Source organism: Rhamphochromis longiceps, linkage group LG8 (assembly GCF_057381845.1).
Source record: "Rhamphochromis longiceps isolate RC_006_pf linkage group LG8, R_longiceps_female_GT1.1, whole genome shotgun sequence".
NCBI classification, from domain to species: domain Eukaryota; kingdom Metazoa; phylum Chordata; class Actinopteri; order Cichliformes; family Cichlidae; genus Rhamphochromis; species Rhamphochromis longiceps.
Window position 1 is genome coordinate 17,846,376 of NC_140564.1, and position 21,991 is coordinate 17,868,366.

Consider the following 21,991-nt stretch of genomic DNA (forward strand, 5'->3'; position numbering starts at 1 on the left):
TATGAAAATGATCCCAAACGCACTACCTTCAGAGAACAGAACTAAAGGCTGCCAACATCCAAAGAAGAGCTTTTAACATCCTTCTGGAGCGTTGAGGACTATAGATCTGCCTAAGAGGGTTCAGGATGTGTTGAAGAATAAAGGAGGTCAACACAAATACAGAATTTCAAGCAAATGAGAATTTAACACACTCTGTTTTTGCCTTATTTGATGTTTTTCCATGCATGTTTGCAGAGGTTTCAATAAATCTCTGGATTCTATTTCCCGTGTTCCTACCAAAATATAATGAAATAAGAAGAACTTCGGATTTTTGCACAGCACTGAGCAAAAAAACCACAACGTTGAAAAGAAAAACGAAACATCATAAAGGAACATTCCGCAGGATGTAACTATTATGTCTTTTTTGTTGTTGTTGTTGCTCCTGGAAAAACACAAGAATTTCATCTCTTCTATCATCCAATCATCACAAACAGGTTATTTAGTTTGTTGTGTTGGAAAAATAAACTAAGCGTGAATGTTTCTCAGGGACCAAGCTGAGTGTGGCATCAACAAAATTCCAAACGCGAGTCACCGATCCGTGCAGTGCTCGCACACAAGAAAGACACGCACAAAGACGCAGCCATACACCTACATCTTTATTTTTGGATACAGTCTCTCAAGAGATCACCCCTGTTGCCTCTCTGTGCATCAGTCACTGAGGGGGTAGGTAGGCCTCCCCTGGGGACATTAGAGAGAAAGATATCTGTCAAGATGGAAGCGGTGCTCCCTTAGGCTGCCACTGAGCGACAAGTGTGTCCCTTTCCCTGCCCTCCTGTATCACAATACTGCTGTTGAGTGACTGGAAAGCCCTAATGGATGTAGGTATCTGCTGTTACTCTGATCTTCTATAAAAGCCCCCGGTGAAAAAAAAGATAAAGGAAAAACCAGAGGGAGGGGGAGAGCATGTGTGGGTATAATGTAATGTGTATATGTAGGAACTCCTTTGATGGGGAAATGCGCCTGACTTGGTAGCCTGTGAGTTAGTGTGAAGAAATATAATGAGGACATATGTGGGTGCACAGAAAAAAAGTGTGTGTGTTTCAGTGTCCAGCATACATTAAATGTGTGTGTTAGGTCATTAGTAGGACTTTAAAGGCTTGGCATCGCCACTGAAATGCGCAATAAACCAGAGGAATTCAACAACTCACAAGGTCATCGAGGAAAAAAAAGATTTAACAGCTAATTCATCATCTAGATGACGGGGGGTTTTTAAGCATCCAACCCCCCCAAAAGCCACTTTTTGTTTCATGCAGCTTCACAGAGTGGTCAACCTTACTACAGAATTACTATTATTATTATTTTTTCAGCATATTCAGCATAAATGCTTTCACTGATTGTACAGGCGATATTCAAGAGTTTGCCACCAAGTCAGTCGTCAGAAAATAGCCAGGTCTCCGTCAATTTAACCTTTCCATTGGGGGCCGTCTACAAGAGGTGCAAAGTGTGGAAATTTATTCTGTACCACCCCTCCGAACAAATCAACAGAGAATACTGTTTCCACTCAGGAAAGAACTCTTCACATCTCAGATATTCTTACGGCATCTTATTTTCTGGGTCTCACATGCTCGCACGGACCACCCTGGTTCATCCCACCCTATCTTTCATTTCACAGCCCAAATCCCTCTTTCCTTTTCACTTCATCCTGTCCATATCCTCCTTCATCCCAGTGCTCTTCTCTGTCTTGCCTGTCACAGATTTTTTTCTCACCTCCTCTCCCTGTTGTTTTTTCGTTGTTTACTGCACATCCATCTGCCCTCTTGAGCTGCGTACTGTCTGCAGCCTGAATGAGCTACCAAAGAAGGAAAACCATGGGTGCCATATGAAGTGGCAGCTTCAGTGCACCATATCTAGGAGATGTCCAGGTACTCTATGGATTAAGAAAAATTGCAATTCATATAAATAAAGAACTTAAATGCAACTTTCTGTGCAGACTCACATTAAGTAAGAGTAAAACAAGCAGTGTTGTGTCGGGTAGTACATATGTAGAGTACACATGCTACCCATTAAGGGGTAAGAGGGGTAAGATGGCATTAATTGATCTCCATAGGGAAACGTTTTCTCTGCACTTCATTCTTACAAAGCGCTGGGAGCAGTCAACAGTCATAGTAGGGCCCACTTTACAGCTCCAGATGAATCTGGAGTGAAGGGGACAACAACAGAAGACTCTATCTAGCATGTTTATCCATCTGATTTATATGCTATGCCTGGTTATAGTATTGTGCAAAAGGTTCAAACCAACCCTAGAAAAATGGGAAGTAGGTGCAGCAATTTATTGAAACTTGTACAAACATTAATGGAAATAAAGTACATACGGCAAAAATATTGCCTTTTAATGAACTTGAGAGTCAACATTTGGTATGGCCGCCTTTAATCTTCAACAGAGTCTGAACTCTCTTAGGCAGCTTTGTTGTAATTTCTTTAAGTAGTCTTCAGGAACAGTTCTCCAGGCTTCTTAGCAAACTTTGAAAGTTCTTATTTGGATGCTTAATGAACTTTGTTTTGTTCTCTGTAAAGATGAGCCCTCACTAAAGTTGAAGTCTGGACTCTGGGGAGGCCAATCCATGAAAGACCTTAAGAAAGGCTGGAGAACTACTGATTTAGGACACTTGAAAAATAACCAGAAATTTGGGTACCATGAAAGGAAGCTTAAAAAAATCTGGTTCAAGGCTTTTGTACAGTACTGTATTACTACGTGAAGATATCTGCTTATACAGAAGCAACCATGGGCATGAATTCTATAGTTCATTGATTACAAAAGGTCTTTCCAAGTCTGTAAAAACAGGCTACCCTGGTCTTTGGTATCAATGTCTCTGCAAATTCACTTCACTTTGGGTCCTGTTTTCTCTGTCTTGTGTCCCTTGCACTAGCTGTAGCATATTTCATGAATACTTCATTATAATCATTATTTTTGCGCTCTAAACGGAGGAGGAGATGTGACCTTTAATAAAAACTGTTGACTCTCTTTACTACCTCTCCATGCCTCCCTTTAGTCAAAGATGATCTTATCAAAAAGGGGGATAAAAGAGTGAAGGAGAGGAGAGTGGAGATAAAGTGTAAATGGCAAATGGAGAAAACAGAAAGGTGGCTGTAAAAAAAAAAAAAAAAAAAGAAAAACAAAAAGGTACAGGTAAAAAAAAAGAATTAAATAAAAAATACTGAACTAAGGGGTGGAAATAAAAAGACACTGAGCGATATACAGATCTGACAGAGTGCAGCTAAAGGCAGAGTGGATAGCTCGGCCTATTGTTTCAGGCTAATTTCATGGGATCAAACCAAAGCACAGCCCCAGACACAGACACAGACAGAGCTACAGCAATCTGCTAGGAAATCTCCCCTCTAATTGGCCCCATGGAAAAGGCAACTGCCTGCGCACTGCTGCTTGCTCTTGATTGCTGCACCTCCCTACATAACCGACTACACCAGCAGCAGCTAGGCCTTCCAATCAATCAGCACAGCGACAGCTAGCCCTGTGTACCAATAAAGACATCACACAGGGCTAACAGTAAGTGATTAATTTGTAATGCTGGAACACTGTGTGTCAGTTTTAGATGAGAAAGGGGGGAAAAACAAGGATTTCACTGTCTATCAGCCAGTCTGATGGATGAAAACACTGCCAGACTGGGGGACAAGGAGTGAAAACTTGACAGGGATCGACTGTGTCTCTTTGTATCTCTATGTGGATGCATGGGTGGGACAATAAGGGGGAGAGAGGATTTGATTTGAAAGGGTTTATTTTGAAAGAACACAGCAGCTGAAGGAGGGAGCTCGAACAGAAAGCTCCATACGATGGGTTTACAAGTATCTTTCTCTTTGTCCGACTTCCCCTCGCTCACCTACACGTCATTGTTGTTCCCTCCATCTTTCCTCACACTCTTAATCTACATCTTGATAATGTGCAAGTTTTTCTTGCATGTGTGCAAGAAAAAATACTTTTACATTAAATCACTCTGCCGAACATCAGCAAAGATAGGCAGGCAATACAGTGAAAATACACGACAAGGAAAAGTCAGAGGTTAAATGGCGAGCTTCGGCATAATCTTGTACAGAGAGCCTGCCAGGGCCCGATAGAGGCGACAGTCCCTTTCTGGGGTGACTCATTGTTTCCGAGGCGTTTCATATGCATCGCATTAGGAGACAAAACACAAAACAGAGTCCTCTGCTGCCTTCCTCGCTCCTTTTTCCCAGGCTTCTATCTCATCCTCTGTTCCTTCTCAGCATTCTCCTGCTCTTATTTTGATTCGGCACTCAGGCAGTCGCATGCATCATCTTCACCTCGCTCTTCATCATGTTTCCCACTTTGTTTCTTCTGCTTCTATAAATGCCAGTCTGCTCCTTTTTCATTTCACTTAATGAAACGAAAAAGGAGTCGGTAAGAAATGTCAAACGCACCAGTTACTGTGCTTGTCAATCAGTTTTATATATTTTTCGACATATTTCCTTAGCTTCGCTCACTCAGTGTTTTGTTACCATTTCAGGAGCCAACTGTTTTTCGTCTGGTATTTCTTCACCTGTCTAGTTGATAGTGTGGCTCAGAGAACTTGGTTATCAGATCACTAAAAGGCACCCAATCTGCCAGACACACATGTATATGTCACATGTTAGGTTATTGATTTTTTTAACCTCTTTTTCTGTGCCAAGATATCGTTTAGTACTTAAAACCTTGCTACTGACAAGCCAGTATTTCTACTGGCCTGTGATCATAATCTGGGTTTTCCCTTTTCCGTTCAAGTCCAGTAAAGTTAAGAAATATACACTGTATATAAAAGATGATTGTAGTCAGACTGAAAGCTTCAGCTGTAGCATTTTGACTGTCTCTATTTTGTTGTTTTCTTTGGAGTCACAAGTGTCCAAATACAGAGGAATGCCCCATTATCAGCGTGCAAGGTGCATCCCAACATCTTATAGATGCATCACATGGACACCGCTTTATATGTACCATATAAATCAAATACAGTGGAACCCCGACTTACGAATACCCCATTTAACGAAAAATTCAAGTTACGAAGGCACTTAACGGCAATATTTCTGCCCGTGTTATGGCAAAATGCCCGCGTAACGAAATCCGCTGGCTCTGATTGGCTGAGCCCAGAATGCCCACAATGCCCACAATGCCTTCCGAATCATGTGAGAAACCCTTGGCTTTCGTACTTGCGCTTTGCTGTTCCACTTGAACGACGTATTGTTGTTGCAGTTAGCAATTAGCCTATAGCCTATTGTTCACTCAAAAGGCGCGATGGGTGCTTGGACTTACGAAAATTTTCGACTTACGAAAGAGCCTCGGGAACGAATTCATTTCATAAGTCGGGGTTCCACTGTACTAGCAACTAATTCATGATAACAGTGCAATTAATATCAAAGCAAGCCTGACTGATTTTGTATTGTTAAGGCTAATACTGACACCAGTATTTAGTGATCATAAATATATCAAAATTAGTCATGGATTACTTGTTTATGCTGTTTATGCTGTTTGTGGCGTTGCAACAGTGTGCTGCCAAAAGAGTGTCCTCTGGTGGACACACTATGGAACATTAACATTCATAGGATGGTAGAAGGGTGTTTCTCTGCTCTCTTCTTTACTTTTTAAAAATTTCACTTACTGGCTGTTACAAATGTTATATCGATATATTAGCAAACAGCTAATGTTGGCAGATATATCAGCGGAACATTCACACACTGGTGGAGGCAAACCACAGTTGTAGCCACAGCTGCTCTGGGGCAGACTGACAGGGCCCCTCTGGCCATCACCAGTAAGCAGTAGGTGAAGTGTCTTGCCCAAGCACACAATGACCAGGACAGACAGAGCTGGGGATTGAACCAGCAACCTTCCGGTTAAGACGAGCTTCCCAACCCCTGAACCACGGTAGCCCCGAGTGCCAGTTGCAAGCTTGGGGTGGGGTGCATCAGGAATGAGGTCACAACCGCTGTGGAGAAAGATGGCAGCGTAACATCACAGTCAATGACTCGCATTTTGGGGCCCAGCCTCTAGCGGCCACTCGGGGAACTGCAGCTTTTGCTACTCTCGCGATGGTTTGCTGCTTCTTGGCAAAATTATCAGTATCTCTGACATGTTTAAGAAAACCACTGACAGTAGAAGTGGATGAAAACTCCAGCCAAGTTGCCCAAAAAAACATGCCTCAGTGTGTACGAGTCCATGTGTGCAGTGATATGTGTGTGTGTCTCCGATGACAGGCGCTCTTAGTGACTTACAGTATGTGTATGTGTGTGTTATGAGAGCGTATGGGAGATGGGGGGGGGGGGGGGGGGGGGGGAGGAGGGGTAAACCCTTCTAAATATGCATCTTAATGGCTGCTCTGTTCCCACCATTCACATTCACACAAGTGATGGAGAGAGAGCGTGGGGGCGAGAGGAGCGGCGGACGTGGAGAAGAGGTGCTGTGTGTTTTCAAGTGGCCAGCCAAGACAGGGACAGAAAGGACAGAATGGTATAAGCAAACGTCAACAGGAGACGAGCTATGAGAGGAGTCGCCATACCTGACTCCTTCAACCGTGACCCCATTCCATATTGACACACACTCACACACATACACAGGCCTCAGCAGCAGTAGTATTGAGGAGCAAGAGTGGAGAACTACCCTCCTCAGGCAGTGGCTGTTTGTCGCTAAATGAAGGCCAGCATTCTTTGGTTTCCTAGGGAGCTGGGTGCCTGCCAGTCCCCCGGCCACTGAGTGCCATTTTATTAAGAACAAAATGGAGCCCCTATGAAAGGAGCCCAGCACTGAGCCTGCATAGGTCTCACTGAGCTAAGCCTCGGCATAAACAAACACCACCTTAAAGAGACAGGCTTGCAGAAAATAAGGGACGGCAGGGCCCCTCAAGAGGCCCTCTAAGAGACAGAAACAGCTGTGGGAGTGGCAGAGGCCATTATTGATAACCAGGAATCCCCTTAGAGAGACAAGGTGAAGGGTGGAAGAACAGAAGAGGGCTATGGGAAAAAGCCTGTTAGGATTTGAGGGAACTCAATTGTTTTAGGAGAGTACCAGTGATTCAGTAAGTTTCAGTTCCAGAGAACATCCACACCTGCCAACCAAGAGCACTAATCTGGGGTAGCAGTAGGTACAGGCTCACCAGAACTGGTACAAGGGTCACAATTTGTTATTAAAAGCATAAATCCGTAAATCCAACCTGCCTTTTGTACCATTGCGACTGGTTTGTTGACACAAGGCATGTTCAATCCACGGGTTTCTGCTTTTGAAGCCAAGGAACTATTACCATGCATAAAAAAATAAAGAAATATAAACTGTTCTGTCAAACTACACAGAACCGAGGATATTTTTTTGGGATCCCTGCACTGCTCCTCGCCCTCCCTTCAAATGATACACGACATATTTCACTTGTCGAGGAGATATTTGTTTAAGATTAGTACAGATGTATACGGGTCAATCCAAATATCCAATTCATCACGCAACCAGGAGGGGTCAGTAACAGAGTTTATATTCAGGCTCACTATCTATATATGTGTGTGTAAGTGAAGGTGAGAGTGTGTTTAAATGTGAGAGTGAGGGGAAAGCAGAACTTCCTTTCTGCAGTACGTGTGTGCAGATTTTTTTTCTTAGAAAAACAGCTGATATAATTCTTTGACTTTAATAAACCTGTGCATTACTGGTTACTGTAAACCATACCTTGCCACTTTTAAGAATCTTTTGTGCATCACATTAACACATTTCTGCGTTTTTGTTCTTGCCATTTCACACTGTTTTGCTCTCATTGTGAGTAAAATAAAATAGACTTCAACATAGAAACACTGAGTGCAAAGACTCACTGGTGCAGGGGTGGGTTAGGAGGTAAAACACACGTTTTCAACACTAAGGTCAGCAGCTCCAACTGCTGGTCCCAACCTTGGCAGGCAGCAACTTTTTGTGTGGTTTTTTTTGTCAACCGAACTTGACAACTCAATCTATCATCCTTCATTCTGAGACACAGTTTAAGGCAAACACTCGAGAAAAACTGATGCGATGTGATGACACGAGCCAAAACACAGAGTTCAAGGAGAACATTTCGAGAGGAGAATGTGAGACTGTGAGAGTTTAAGCTGCTTTATGGTTTTCTGCGTCGGTCCTGTGCACAGTATTGCAGACTGTGCTTTACATGTTGTAGCTGTGTACACTGAAAAAATTGAAAGATTTCTGGTTTGAAACTTTAGATTTCACTTTAACTAAAATTAAAAATGACTTGCTGCGGAAAACAATTTGTCCTTAAATAAAGCTGTACAAATCTGAGAAAGGCGATGGTGTCACGTCACTGTGTGACATCACTGACATCGCTCGCCATAACAGTGACGTTTACCCCACCTCTCACCCCAAGGCACTTGGTACCCCCCCCCCCCCCCCCTCCCCCTCCCGTCCCTGAATTGGATAAGCGAAAGAAGTCGGAGGGATGGATGGACGGATGGATTCTTTCCCTTCACAGTGCACTCTGCTGTCACACCCTTTCCTGTTAAGGTGTATTTTCTTTAACCGATTCTTACCATTTTACCCACGCAGCGCACCTTTTATTGGAGAAATGAAAGCATTCTGTGCGAAATCCTTCATATCTAGCTAGCCAAATACACCAGGGGAAAAAATGTGATACAGTAAAGTTCAATTTAGCTTGCCCACAGTTGCTGAGTATCTGCAAACCACTTTGCAACCCTCATGCACCCCAGTCCCTCAACAAGAAGAACTGTCCAGATGAATTCTATGTCTGTATTTTCCCAAACATTTTTTAATGCCACCAATGAATACCTACATACGCAAAAAGAAACGTGTTCCCAGGGATCTGCAGATCAGCGCTTCCCCTCCTGTTTCTCAATCACAGACACACGATAAAAACACACACACAAAGTATGATGGGACCAGAGCCAACATCTGTCTTTGATATTATTTAACCAACCGCTTATTGTGAGAGCCCACCAGCACCACGGATGGCGTCTAGAGCTGTGTGTGTGTGTGTGTGTGTGTTAATCTATGAATGCGCTCCGGTGTCCATTCAGACGCTTTGGCAGGCCCGGCGTCGTTTTGTTACATCGTTTAAGGGCCGAGCCGCACGCATGTGTGCGTACGCTGGTGCGTTTGCTCGGTATGTGTGTCGGCATTTCTGAGAATGTGACTGCATACCAGTGCGCAATGTGTGTTTCCACAGACATGTGAGAACAGTGTGAGTGTGTGCGGTGGCGATCCCCCTCCACAGTGAAAGCCGCAGCCTCAAACCACATCAGAGAGTGTGTGGGAGACAGAATGACAAGGCCAGGAACCAGCCAGCGTCTGCCTGAAGCCACACACAGGCACACACACACACACATACACTCGCACTTACACATCAACTTATTGACACATACTGTCCCTTACGCGCTCTATTTCGCCGCCTAACACACACACACACATGCACGCAAACACATTTAACACCAACCGTCATTAGACCACAAGTCCTAACCAGTGGTCACCGTTTAGGCCAAGGATGCAATAGAGGGAGATGTTTATGTTTGCATACTCATAGACGGGCATTAACAGAGCGGAGAGGAAAATAGGCCATCTACCGTAAATGTGTTTTTGTTTTCATCAGTGTGCGGGTTAAATAAAAATATCTGATTTACAGCCATCTCGCCGGGCAGAGAAATAAAAAGCAAAGACGCAATAAACAGGAAAAACAAACAGAACACAGATATGCATATTCTTACATGCGCATATTACGCAGGCAAAATATGCAGCCATTCATATTCATGAACACCCCGACAAGCACATACCAGCAGAAGACAGGCGTGCTATGATGGTACTCGCCTTCTTTTCCCTTTTTCTTTCTTTCTTTTTTTTTTTTACAAACACAAACACGTTGCCGTTGCCAGCCAAAGGCCATTCGTGCAATTTCTCACGCTGACACAAGCACACGCACACACATAGACACACACACACAGGGACAAAGATGTGGCGCAAGTGTAGGTCATCCATGGGTGAGTGAAAGCTAGAAGCGGTGTTTTTCCTTGCGGTGGACACACATCAATTTCAAGGAAATTGCTCGCCCCATTATTGGAAAGTGTTACCGGAATGTCAATTAAGGGGGAAGTTTTTAACCTCGCACCACACAAATAAACAGTGTGCCCCGCTCCCCCTTATTAAAGGCGGTGTCAGTGCAGACAGAGAGTCTGGACGGGGGCAGAGGGGAGGGAAGGAGGAGATGAAGGGAGCGAGGGAGGCCCAGAGAAAGGGAGACGAGGAGACAGGAGATTTTTTTTTGGTGCTCTCAAAGAAATGCTTTTGGCCCCGCTTTTGTGCCGGAGGGCCCTAGACCCTGAGAACCACTCAAAACCTGGGTTCTGGCTCTGGCTCAGGCCCACTTAAGGTTGACCTCATCAGGCAGGGATCAGCTTGACAGGTGGTTGGCTCTCGGTAGGTGCAACAGCGGGAGACCAATAAAAAGGAGGGGTCAAGGCGAGGAAAGAGCAGGTCACAGAGACACAGATGGAAAAGAGAGTCAGAGGGGAAGAAGGCAAAACTAAGACAAGTGTGGTATAAGTGATAGGTGCGGAAAAGGAGCGACAGAGGGAAGAAGACCGATGTCAGTTATTAAGGAGGTCAGATGAGATGGAATATGCAAAGGAGGAGCGGGGGGAGGGGTGGAGGTGAAGGGGTAGTTTGTTTTGTGCAGGATTACTTGAAAAATACAGTGGGCACAGTGCAAATAAACATTGCGGGGGGAAGAGGAAGACACAGGCAAAATTGTTGCAAACACATACAGAAAATTAGCTGACCATTAAAAACAACTTCAAACAAGACATTCAAAAGCAGCAAGAGAGCCAATACGACCATACTGAGAGTCAGGCTGGAGTAGATGTGGTAGATTACCTTATAGGGTCGGGCAATTAGGCGATTATAACAGCTACGAGCGGCTGGTTGGGTCCACAGCCAGTTGTTGTGTCCACTGGGATTCTTTTTAACTTGTAAAGTGCAATCGCTGATCAGGACTCGAGGTCGTACCACCTTTTTTTAAATCTTTTTGAGTTTAATTACGAGAGCTGGAGAGCTGTACACTGACACTGACAGAGGAATGTGTGACGGCAGGCGCTGTATGGTGAAAGGTTTCTTGCAGAGCAACGAACCAGTTTAGAAGTTTGTGTGTTTGACAAATTTCTGAGCTGATTAGGTATCTTGATGCATGTCATCCTCGCCCATGCATATGCATACATATATGTTAGTTCCTGTAGGGGCTGTCAGGCATCCTTCATGTGTTTGCTTTATTTAAGTCTGTCCATTCTCCCCCTATAACAAAACACTAGTGCGAACACTAGTTTTTCACAACGGCCAGCTAGAAAACACAAGACAGCCCTATGACCTGTGTATAGGAAAGATAGATCGACACAGCAGCAAATCTCTTATACGCTGATTTCATGGTCCTCACATGACCTGCTCAAACAGTACCCAAATAGTACAGGCTCTTAATGCCCAAAGCATATGAAGAGTACTGACTGACTTTTGAGAATAATCTAGAAAGACAAGGCAGAGACCCGGTCGACATCAAAACAGGTATCCTCGATTGATGCTTTACTGAACAAAGCCTCCAAAGCTGGGTGGAGTGCGCTCAGATGGCTCCAGGGGGTCTAAGTCTGCAAGCTCGCAGGCATGTGAAATGCCTTTACACAGCCAGTGTGTGGGCCTCTGTTTGGAAAAGGGTTTGCCAAGAGCCCCATCACCATAACAGATGAACAGCTGCTGAGAGGCTTTTCCATATAGCCCTGTGAGAACACACGCCGCCCCCCCCCCCCCCCCCCCCAAAAAAAAAAACCTGATGCAATTTCTCTTCTCGCTCTGAATGGAAAAGGTATTGAACGAGAGGGCACGACTGCAGAACTACTCGTATCCTGCAGTAATAATAAACAACTTGGGTGGGAGCGGGCATAATCTCTTGAATTATGTTTTACCATCCAGTAAGCACGGCTACACGTTCGGGGAGTCAGAAAATGTTTAAATGTCAAGCTGAGTGAGGGGGAAATCCAAAAAACTTCCCAGAGCGCAGTGTCCATGGTTATAATATTTTACACAACGTAAGCATGGAAGTGTTAGAATAAAAATATACAGAGCATACGGTATTTAATGCTGTGCATGGTAGGCTAAGGGGGATTTTAAGGGGAAAATCTCTCAGTGTAAAATGTTTAAGGAGAACATAATCAAGTGGTAGTAAGTCGGGAGGTGTTCAAGACCACACCCCATTCCCTGCATCCAGGTCATTGATACCTACTGGCAACTGGAGAGTCAGGCCACAGGTTAACCTGATGCAGAGTTAAAGGCTGGGCAACATCACGCCACCATCCTGCTGTAGGGCTGCGGGAGGTTGGGGATTAAGGAAAGACACAAACTTCAGTGTCTGTTTCTGCAGCGGTGAAGGCCGGGGAAAACAGAACAAGAGATTTCAAATCTGGTAAGCACAATGCCTAAAATACAGCCAGTGGTTAGGATGTTTGATAGCTTAGAGGGTTTAAATAGGCGCATGGGAGAAAGGAAGGGAAAAAAATGGGGGGGAGGGGGGGGGGGGGGAAACAAAGGAGATTATCATACATCATCATTAGTGAACTACAGACTCCACAGTAATCCGCTGCAAGAGCTCCGATGTCAATAAGGAACCGAAATCCCGGGTCTGAGTGCAAAAAGAACCAAAGAGAGATGGAGATGGGGATGAGAGAGGTTCTTTACACAGGTATTTCACCAAAAAGAAGTCCGGCATATTCAAATAACAGGATGTTTTTTGCTTATGTTTGTAGGTAAAACAGCCATACTGTGGTTCTGATCTTTGGCCATGCTCAAGTGCATGAAAGTGGATGGAAAGAGCAACAGTTGATGCTGTAAAGAGGAGGGTATGCCTGAAAATGGGGATGAATTATATGTGTAGACGTGAGTGTGCACGGGCATCTGAGTAATAGCGTATGAGTGTGTACCAAAATAAAAAGCCAAGTGTAACCAAGCAGACTACGAATGTTCCAGACTCCAGCCACTAATGCAGGTAATTAAAAATGATGTGTTGAAATCAGTTTACATTAAGAGACACTCCACAAAACCCATTTTGCTGCGGCTGCCGTTGTTTGTTTGCAGTCATTAATCGTTTTACTGCTTTAACCCGTCCCACATCTGCATTGCGGGGGAGAGTGACAGGAAAGACGGAGGGTGAGAGAGGCTCGCCGTGCAAGCACAAGCTCATGAGCCAGACAGTCGCTTTGTGGGGCTCGGCTCGGTGAGACACCGGTAAGCGCCCCTGATTGTCAAATCGGCGCTCAGCGCGGGAATGCTGAGCACACAAAAACAGCACTGTTTCATTGACACAAAGTGGCCAAGAGCTTGGCTTCTCCTTCCCCCTTTCTGCCTGCTGCTGTGCATTCCAATAAAAGTCTCCATAGATAATGAATGCTAGTAGACTGTCCGCAGCCAAAGCTTGGCTCCGATGGCAGTCCACTGTGGTGTCTGTGTGTTAGTCATCTCAGGATGAATGAGTCACCAGAGAGAAACCTCAAGCACCACCCAGGTAACAGTTCAGTCACACAGGCAGTGAACACAGCAGCGAGATGAAGGAGAGACAGCCTGTCAGGCAGGAACTCTATTCTGTGGGATCGTGATGCCACCTTGTGGTCTCCAGAAGAATGAACACAAAAGGCAGACGCACAGAGACACAAACATTGGGGAATGTTATCAATGAGACTAGTATTAAATAGAGCAGTGTGCAAAAACTGTTGAGCTACACCTTGTTTCTGTATATTCTGCAAGGAAAATGGGAAATAGGTGCACTGATTTATTAAAATGTGCAAATTTACACTGTATGCACACAGTATATAAGGCAAAAATAATTCAAACATGCTTGAACATCAATATTTGGTATGACCACCTTTATTATTACAGAGCCTAAAATCTCTTATGTAACATTTTTTGTCATTTCTTTAAGTAGTCTTCAGGAATAGGTCTCCAGGCTTCTTGAAGGACATTCAAAGCTCTTGTTTGAATGTCGACTGGCTTTTGTTTTGTTCTCTGTCAAGATGATCCCACACTGCTTCAGTAAGGTGTGCGTCCAGGCTCTGGGGAGGCCAATCCATGACTGACAGTGCTACATTGTGTGTTTGGGATCATTGTCGTGCTGAAAAATGACACCAGTGCCAATCAGATGCTTTCCAGACCGTATTCCATGGTGAATCAAATCTAATGACACTTTTCTGTGTTCATAATTCCATCGATTTTGAGAGGATTCCCAAAATCACAGACCCCAAACCATGACAGAGCCTCCTTACACACAGCTATAGATGCTCACTGTTATACCTCTCTCCTCACATACCTCTGTACATACTGAGGATATGTAATTTGGCATACGTGGGGTTTTCGGATCACTCTATGGCAATCCCTTTGTTGGTGTAAAAATGACTGTTTTATGCCTGTTAAGCTGTAATATCTTTGGCATTTTTCCTAGGGTTTCCCAGCAACAAAGTTCCTAAAGATATCATTTTAAATTGTTTCTTTGATAAGTTGTCTGTCATGTGCAGACACGGCACTGATCCTTGAGTTAGGTGGGTTTTTTATGTTTGAATGAGGTCAGATGTTGAGTTGCTTCAAAAAGTTTTCAAAAATCATTGTCAGGTAAAAGCTTCAGAAAGTCTGGAGGACTATTGATCAAGATCGCTGAAACAGACTGACTGGTTTCTTGGAAGCAAAATATAAAGACATGATGGGTGGCTTTATATTTGACGGTACGACACCCCTGGTACTCCAGTGTGCACTTAATGATTTGAGTAAAATATATTTTTGTAGTAAGATGTAGTAACCTTGAGCTGAGTAGATAGAGAGTCAGTCAGAATGAGAGAAAACAGCAAAGGACTGGAGATCCTTTAAATAATCTTTAAAGAGACAAGACAAGCTCTCGTGTGCTTTACAGCTAGTTGATACAAGATAAACTTGAAGAGAGCACCAAAGACCGGAGAATAAGATGAAAGGGCATCTCATGATAGATCTTACAGTGATCTCAAAGTGAAAGAAAAGTGAAGGTGTTTTCACCCAGCACTTCATCTTTTCGTGCCCTCATCGTTATACAGCTGGTTGAGTTTTCATATTGGCAATTTGGGATCAAGAGCAGGCTAATCTTGAAGAAAAATCCTCACTGCACCAGAATCTCTGATCAAAGACAGCAGAGTATGAAATCGTGGCCTAAACCACGATAACAGAACTAAGCCTGCAAAATGTGATGAAAAACCTCCCAACAAGCAAACACGACAAACCATTCTGGATGCGCAGAAGCTGGATTATCTAACGTATATGTAACAATAATTACTGGTGCACATAGAGCTGCAGTTTGCTATAGAGGCAGGCATAAAAAAATTGTTCAGCCATTTGGCAATCATTTTTCAGGGGGTGATTTACCAAGTTACAAGTTCCTGGGGTCCAAATTAAAACTATACATCAAGACAGTTTAAAACAGTATTAACATTACTCGGGACAACAATGACGATCAGCACTGAGTTAAGTTCCACAGGTGCTGCTTTAGTGAACCTGTGTGATTTTATCTGTTTATCAGAGGGCCCGACCTCTGCACACAGCAGTTTATAATAATTGTTTATGAATATTAGAGCAAAACAGGGCAAAAAAAGAAAAATGAGAATTAGCTCCCATAACCACTTCTTCCTCTGCCTCCATGTTGGCCACACCGTCAGACTAATTACCCCAGTAATCACTGTGTTAACATTATAAAGGGCCTTGAGGCTGCACTCCTCTATCCTATTTCAACTGAAGTTAGTCAGCCAGAGGAAATTATGAAGCTCTCAAAGTGCTGCTGCTGTCCTTTTTAACTCCGTCATCTCTGGCTTTAGGTGATGTTGGCACAGTGAATACAAAAATATGACATTATTGCAATCATGCTCACAACATGACTTCCCAGGCTGAGACCCTTACCTACTTTTGTACTGGGTTTTACCCATTACCAGTGATCTATCATTGTGAAATGCCTGGCCCATGCCTAAACCAATGTTCAGAAAACAATTTTGTCAGTGTCTGAAGCCTAATCTGGGGTTTTTATTTTGTTTTTGCTGTTATTTATTCCTCCTTTTGTGCCAGAGAACAAAGAAATCTCATCCTACATATTTATGAATCTGGATCCCAGATATAAAGACAGCAAAACAGACGGGACACGGATAAACATTGGCCTCTGCCACCGGTGAATGCCAGCTTGTTTGCCAACAGGCCAGTGGCAATTAACAAGGTGATTACACACTGCTCTATGAATTAACAATTAACAAAGCTGAGTATCTATGTTATCCTGGCAACTTCATGTGGTACCAGAACATGAAAAAATCCCATGCAGACAATTTGTCGAATCATTACCATAATGATTCGACAAATCGTCTGCATGATTTGTTTTCTTCAATGTGACCTTGAAGAAAACGGTGATGCACTGATTTCTTCAAGGTCACATCTTACCTCTTGTTTAACTCTGGCCTATCATAACGCTGCTGATTTTCTCATATATAGCGATGGATTCTCTTAAAGTAGCTCTTAAATCTAAGCTAAACAGCAGGTACACAACTCTGGCCCCACCTGCTGTTCAAACCTTCTGTTTGCACAGGGCAGCAAATCAGAAAAAAGTTGCCCAAAACGGAGGGTGGCTTTAATCTAGAGGCCCTAAAACGGCTTGTTTCACACAGAAATGTGGGGCTACATCAATGCCCAGTCAGAAAAACAATGACCCATGAATAATGCAAAGCTGCTTTAACAGAGTCCAAAGAATACAAATAAGGAGCTGGAAATGAGCAGAACTGGTCCACTTTAAGCGCTGAAAGCCTGACTGATAAAACACTTTATGTAATAAAGTAAAAACAATAAAGAATCAATTAAAGGCTTGAAGAATAAAAGCTGTGAGCTCTGAGGCTGAGTAGCCACAAACAGACAAACAAAAACACACAGTGTTGCCCCTCAGCCTCCTAGCAGACGCTTCTGTGCTATGAATTTGAATTTGAGGTGACAACTTTCTTAAGTTAGATTTTCAGAAACCTTGCCCTAACCCTACCTGCACGTATGGTATGAATTTGAAAATCCTACCTCACTTGCTTCTCAAGTTCTTGTGTTCAAAAACGTGGGTTTTTAGGCCGCCGCCTGCCTGCCCACAAACCTAGCAGGTGGACAACAACATCAGCCTTTTTTACAGCTGAGGGGTAAACACTCTAGGTAGTTATTAAAACAAAACTAGCCCTAAAATAAAGTCAATTCTGGGATTCTCAGGAAATTGTTACCAACAATAGGTGCTCATTCTTGCCCTCTAGTGGACAAGAATCCCACAGACCTACGTCGAATCAGTAATGAGAAAAAAAATGCGTTTGCTGGATTTACGGCTAACAAAAGCATCCAGTGTGATCTATTTTGAGATCACTGAGGTACACAAGCCATCTTAGGATACATCAGATGGTGGCTTAGCAATGAAAACAAATGGAAAGCTCCATGAGCCACGTGAAAAGAACACAGTCCATCCAAACAGGGTTTTATCTTTTTTGTCTGTAGCGTAAATTTGTCTCAGACAGATGGGGAATAAACTAAACGGCTGTCGAGCACGGAGAGTTTCAAACTGTGAAGATGCTTCTGTCCTCGCTTGCTAATTCCAAACACAACTAGGAAGGCTCATTCTTATTATGAACACAATATATTCTGTGTTCTCGGATTCACCAATCACCACAAGTGTTTTGTGCGCAGACGGTCAGTCAGGGTATACACCAAGAGTAGAATAAATGTAAATCAGCTGCTTCGTAGACCCCCCGCACTCACCACCTCAGCTCAATGCTTTTCGTTCGAGGTGTAAACAGGCTGACTTACAAATAGATAAAGTGGCGAAGCAGACGTCACAGAAACACTTGTGGTCTTTATCTAAGCCTCGCCAGTGGCCTTTAAATGTCTGGTTTTTCAGAGTATTTCTCATGTGTGTTAAGTGTGTTTTTATGAGCTATTATGTGCGAGCACACTCTGTGCCCGTTTCCTGATAACATAAAAGAGCTTAGCCGCAGGCGGCGATATCAAGTTTCTCAAACCAATCCAGGCGACCCAGAGCCTTTGACCAAAGCAGCATGCTGAATATAATTCGCCTTATTCAACAGTCTAGATACCACTGAGATTCCTGCCAGTACAGTATCAGGACTCCTGCCACCATGCGAGGAGCACATCCACGTACGTGATTTGGTTGAAATCTCTCTTGTGGTGTTTCCTGTGGGTTTCCGGTGAATATGGAAATGATGAAAAACAATTATTTGCGTTCCCTGTGCTTTTTTTGTGTGTGTAATTTTTAATATATTGCTTTAATAGAGAATCTATGTGAGTCACCAGAGGATGTGTCAGACCAAAGTGCAGCGAATACGCACGAACATCCCATTATGTAGTTACAGCCATTCAAACAACAGAAATGATACGATCTGTACTTTGATTATGTGGTTAGTCAGCCTCTTAGCTTGCTGTCAGTAGGCTTTGAGTGCATTTGCACGTCAGCCACACATTTAAATAAATAAAGGACACACAGGCACATACATGCATACATATTTACACTGCATAGGCAGCATGTCAAGAGATGAAATTACAGCAGATAGAAACAATAACTGTTGAAAGGCACACTGCTGTCAGTGGAGAAAATGATCCTTCCTGCAAATACAATTTGCAATCCCTTTGTAATATTACAGTAATATTACTCTTGTACACTGCAAACAGTCCAACTACATCATCTGTGGTTTGCATATGGCTTAAACAGGCTTAAAATGTGTTTTTCTACACAAAACCACAAAAACTGTGCAGCTGTTACCTAATGTACACAGCCTTATGTACTGACATAAGGTAAAAAAAATTCAATTTTTCTAACAGGCTTGAAAGTCAAGGCTGTTTTACCTCTTTCATGACCTCCTACAAACATTTTGACCCATCACTCCATAAGACCTGAGTTTCATCCCAGTTCTTGTGTAATTTTGCGTACCTCCGCCTTTTCTCCCTCTTGACAGCCACTCTTCCACTGAGAACATTTCTGATGACGCTTCAGGGCAACAGCTAATAGCTCTTTGGCAAACACCTATTGAGTGCTAACATACTATTTTATACCTCTCTTACTGTGGTATTTTTCATAAATTCAGTTAATGAAATGGGAAAAAATCTTGTGTTTTGCAACAAGTTTCTTAATACATAATACTCATATACTCATATTTGCAAATTATGGTAGACTGAATCATTCATCACTGTAAAGTCAGATTACTCATGATTTAGCTGGTCACTCTCCCCCGGGCTCTCTCAGCAGAGTGTCTGCAAAGAAGTGGAGAGAGCTGCATCTGTGCAGCTTTGCTCCTCCAACTTTGCCACATAGCATGCTGTAAGAAAGGTGACAGCTAACTGAGGGCGTTATACAACTGTGGGAAACTCTGGATTTTATATATGCAGAACTGCAGAGTTTCTTGACTGTGTAGCTCAACAAGTAAAAGTTGACAAAAGTGCGAGGTGTTTTCGGTATCCCGGTGAGCGAGACACATTTTCACTCACAAGTGTACAGCTTGTAACAATATAAAGAAAGGTCAATAAGGGTCGTAAAAGCCACGAGCTGCTTCTGTTCTGGGTAGAGCACGTGATTAGTGGTGTTTCAGTCTAAAATACAAAACAGCTTTACCGTGACAGTTGTTGCTGAACAGATAGCACTGCCTGTTGACCTGAAGACCCTGAAGATAGGCCCTCACAGAGTGTGACAGTTTAAAGGGAGATGGCATTGATATCGTTACAACAGGTAATTAACTCGGACCATAATGTAGAGTTTGGCAGCCTTACAAACACGGGTTACTTTCTCTCCTTCTGTTCTCTTACTCCTACCTGAAAAGCTTTAGTCTTTTCTTTTTTGTTACAATAATTACAATTCCATATTTAGTCCAAAGAATGAAAAACACTGAAACATTTTTCCTTTAAACACCTAATCCGCCTCCATTAGTATCTCCGAAAGATACTGTAGATTACTTCTAACATGCGTGCCAGCAGGCAGGCCTTCTGCAGTGTGGGCCGACTTGCGCTAATATTAAGGCATTGTTTCTCTGCTGTGTCACAGTCAACCTCCATAGCACAACACTAAATACTGCAGCACAACAGTTGTTTGCATGAGGCAGCAGGCTGAGGCGTAGTTGTTTTTGTCACGGCAATTTTCGCGTCGCTCTGGAGAGCATACAAGTGTTGAGCAACAACACGGCTCTGAATGTTTTATCTGTGCATCCGCAAACGAAAAAGAAAAGACTGAGTGATACAGAGAGAAGACAACATATTTAAAGCAGGTATGATGCAGTAGTAAAGTACATTTGACATTTCCTCAATTACAGTGTACTAGAAGACAATACAATGTGAACTCTCACCCCAAAACACCCGCGGCAGGTCATCAGATCCAGTGCTGTTCCCATTTCTAGTAAAGATGGCCAACTGTTTAAATGTGATGGAAGTTAATAAAATGAACTTCTTCCCTTCTATTTTCAGCCCGACTATTGTGACCACGAACTGATCTGACACCAAACTGTTGATTGGCTCAAGTGTATGAAAGGAAAATAAAAAATGGCTAATCCCATTTAAAGTTCAGTTAAGTATATTCTTGTGATCCACATCCAGCAGTATGCCAGAGAAAAAACACCCCACACACACCTTAAATTCTCCCACTGAGCTATCCACTAACCTGTCCTGGTCTCCTGTTGCGCCTGTGACACCCGAGAATCAATTACAACGCTTCGGCTGGTAATGAGGTCTCCAATTACCTGATCCACAGGCTAACGGACAATATACAGGTCTTTAATCTTTCATGCGCCTTCAACAAGCCCGCTGCACTCGTCTGGCAGCATTTCCCCCCAAAGATCTGACGCAACCAACACTGTTACATGCAGCTTACGGAATTAAGCTCAAATCAAAACATCATTTTAAGCAGCAAGTGGGGTAATTATACTTTACTAATTACCGTAGATAAAATGAAAAGGACCAGGGACCAGTAATTTTGGAAGCTTGAAATTAGCCAGCAGCTTTGGGTTTCCTAAGCTGACCACTTGATGGATGTCATTTTAATTGCCAAAGCTCCAAAACTGGAGTAGCTACAGTCCTCCCTATATATATATATAAAATAGACTTTATTTATTTTTACCTATTGTTTCAACTTTAACAGAATAAACTTGAGTATATATGCAAGACTAAAGTAAAATAGGTAGCATGTCAGCTAAATTCATTGTGTTTTTTGCGGTATTGTTTCCATTTTTTAGCTGCACTGTGGTGCAGTAGTTAGCACTGTTGCCCCTTTCTGTTTACATTTTGCATGTTCTCTGCAAGTGCTTGGCTTCTTCCAAAACTCATGCAATTAAAGGGGTTAGGTTAATTCTTAATTGCCTATAGGTGTGAATGTGAGTGTGAATAGTTGTCTGTCTCCCTGTGTTGGACCTGTGACAGACTGGTGACCTGTCCAGGGCGTACCTCGCGTCTCACCCTAAAGTAGCTGGGTTAGGCCCCAGCCCGCCTGTGACCCTGAATCGGATAAGCAGAAGAGAACGGATGGATGGATGGATGGATGGATGGATGGATGGATTTTGCACCATTTTGCACCTTATGCTGTATTCTCAGGACTGTCAGCCCTAGATTTTTTCCTTGCACTCTCCTCTTTATCAGCTTTGATCACCATAGTTTCTCTTGCTCATTATCTTTCATGTATCAGGACAACAAAGCTTTAAAGCGATAACTTGTTTTTTGGGGGTTGTTTTTATCATCACATGTTAACAGTCGCCTTCCCTCAGGGTGACGAGCAGGATTTATTTGGTAAAGTTGAAAATAGCCACAGAGTCACAAGCACACAGCTGTATAAATTAATTAAAGATAAGGAAAGAGCGAGTGGGACGAGCTGTCTTCATTTGGGAGCTGCTGTGAATGTCTGCATGAAGCTGCACTCACAGCAAGTGAGAAAACTTAAGTCATGCTCTGCCGAACGGCCAT

At 43.2% G+C, this 21,991-nt stretch overlaps 1 protein-coding gene across 2 annotated transcripts in view; it reads right to left on the reverse strand.

The window, feature by feature from the left end:
- Nucleotides 1-21,991, reverse strand: part of ankfn1b (ankyrin repeat and fibronectin type III domain containing 1b) — a 160,426-nt gene that overhangs the window by 88,073 nt on the left and 50,362 nt on the right. The gene's annotated exons all lie outside the window — the stretch shown is intronic.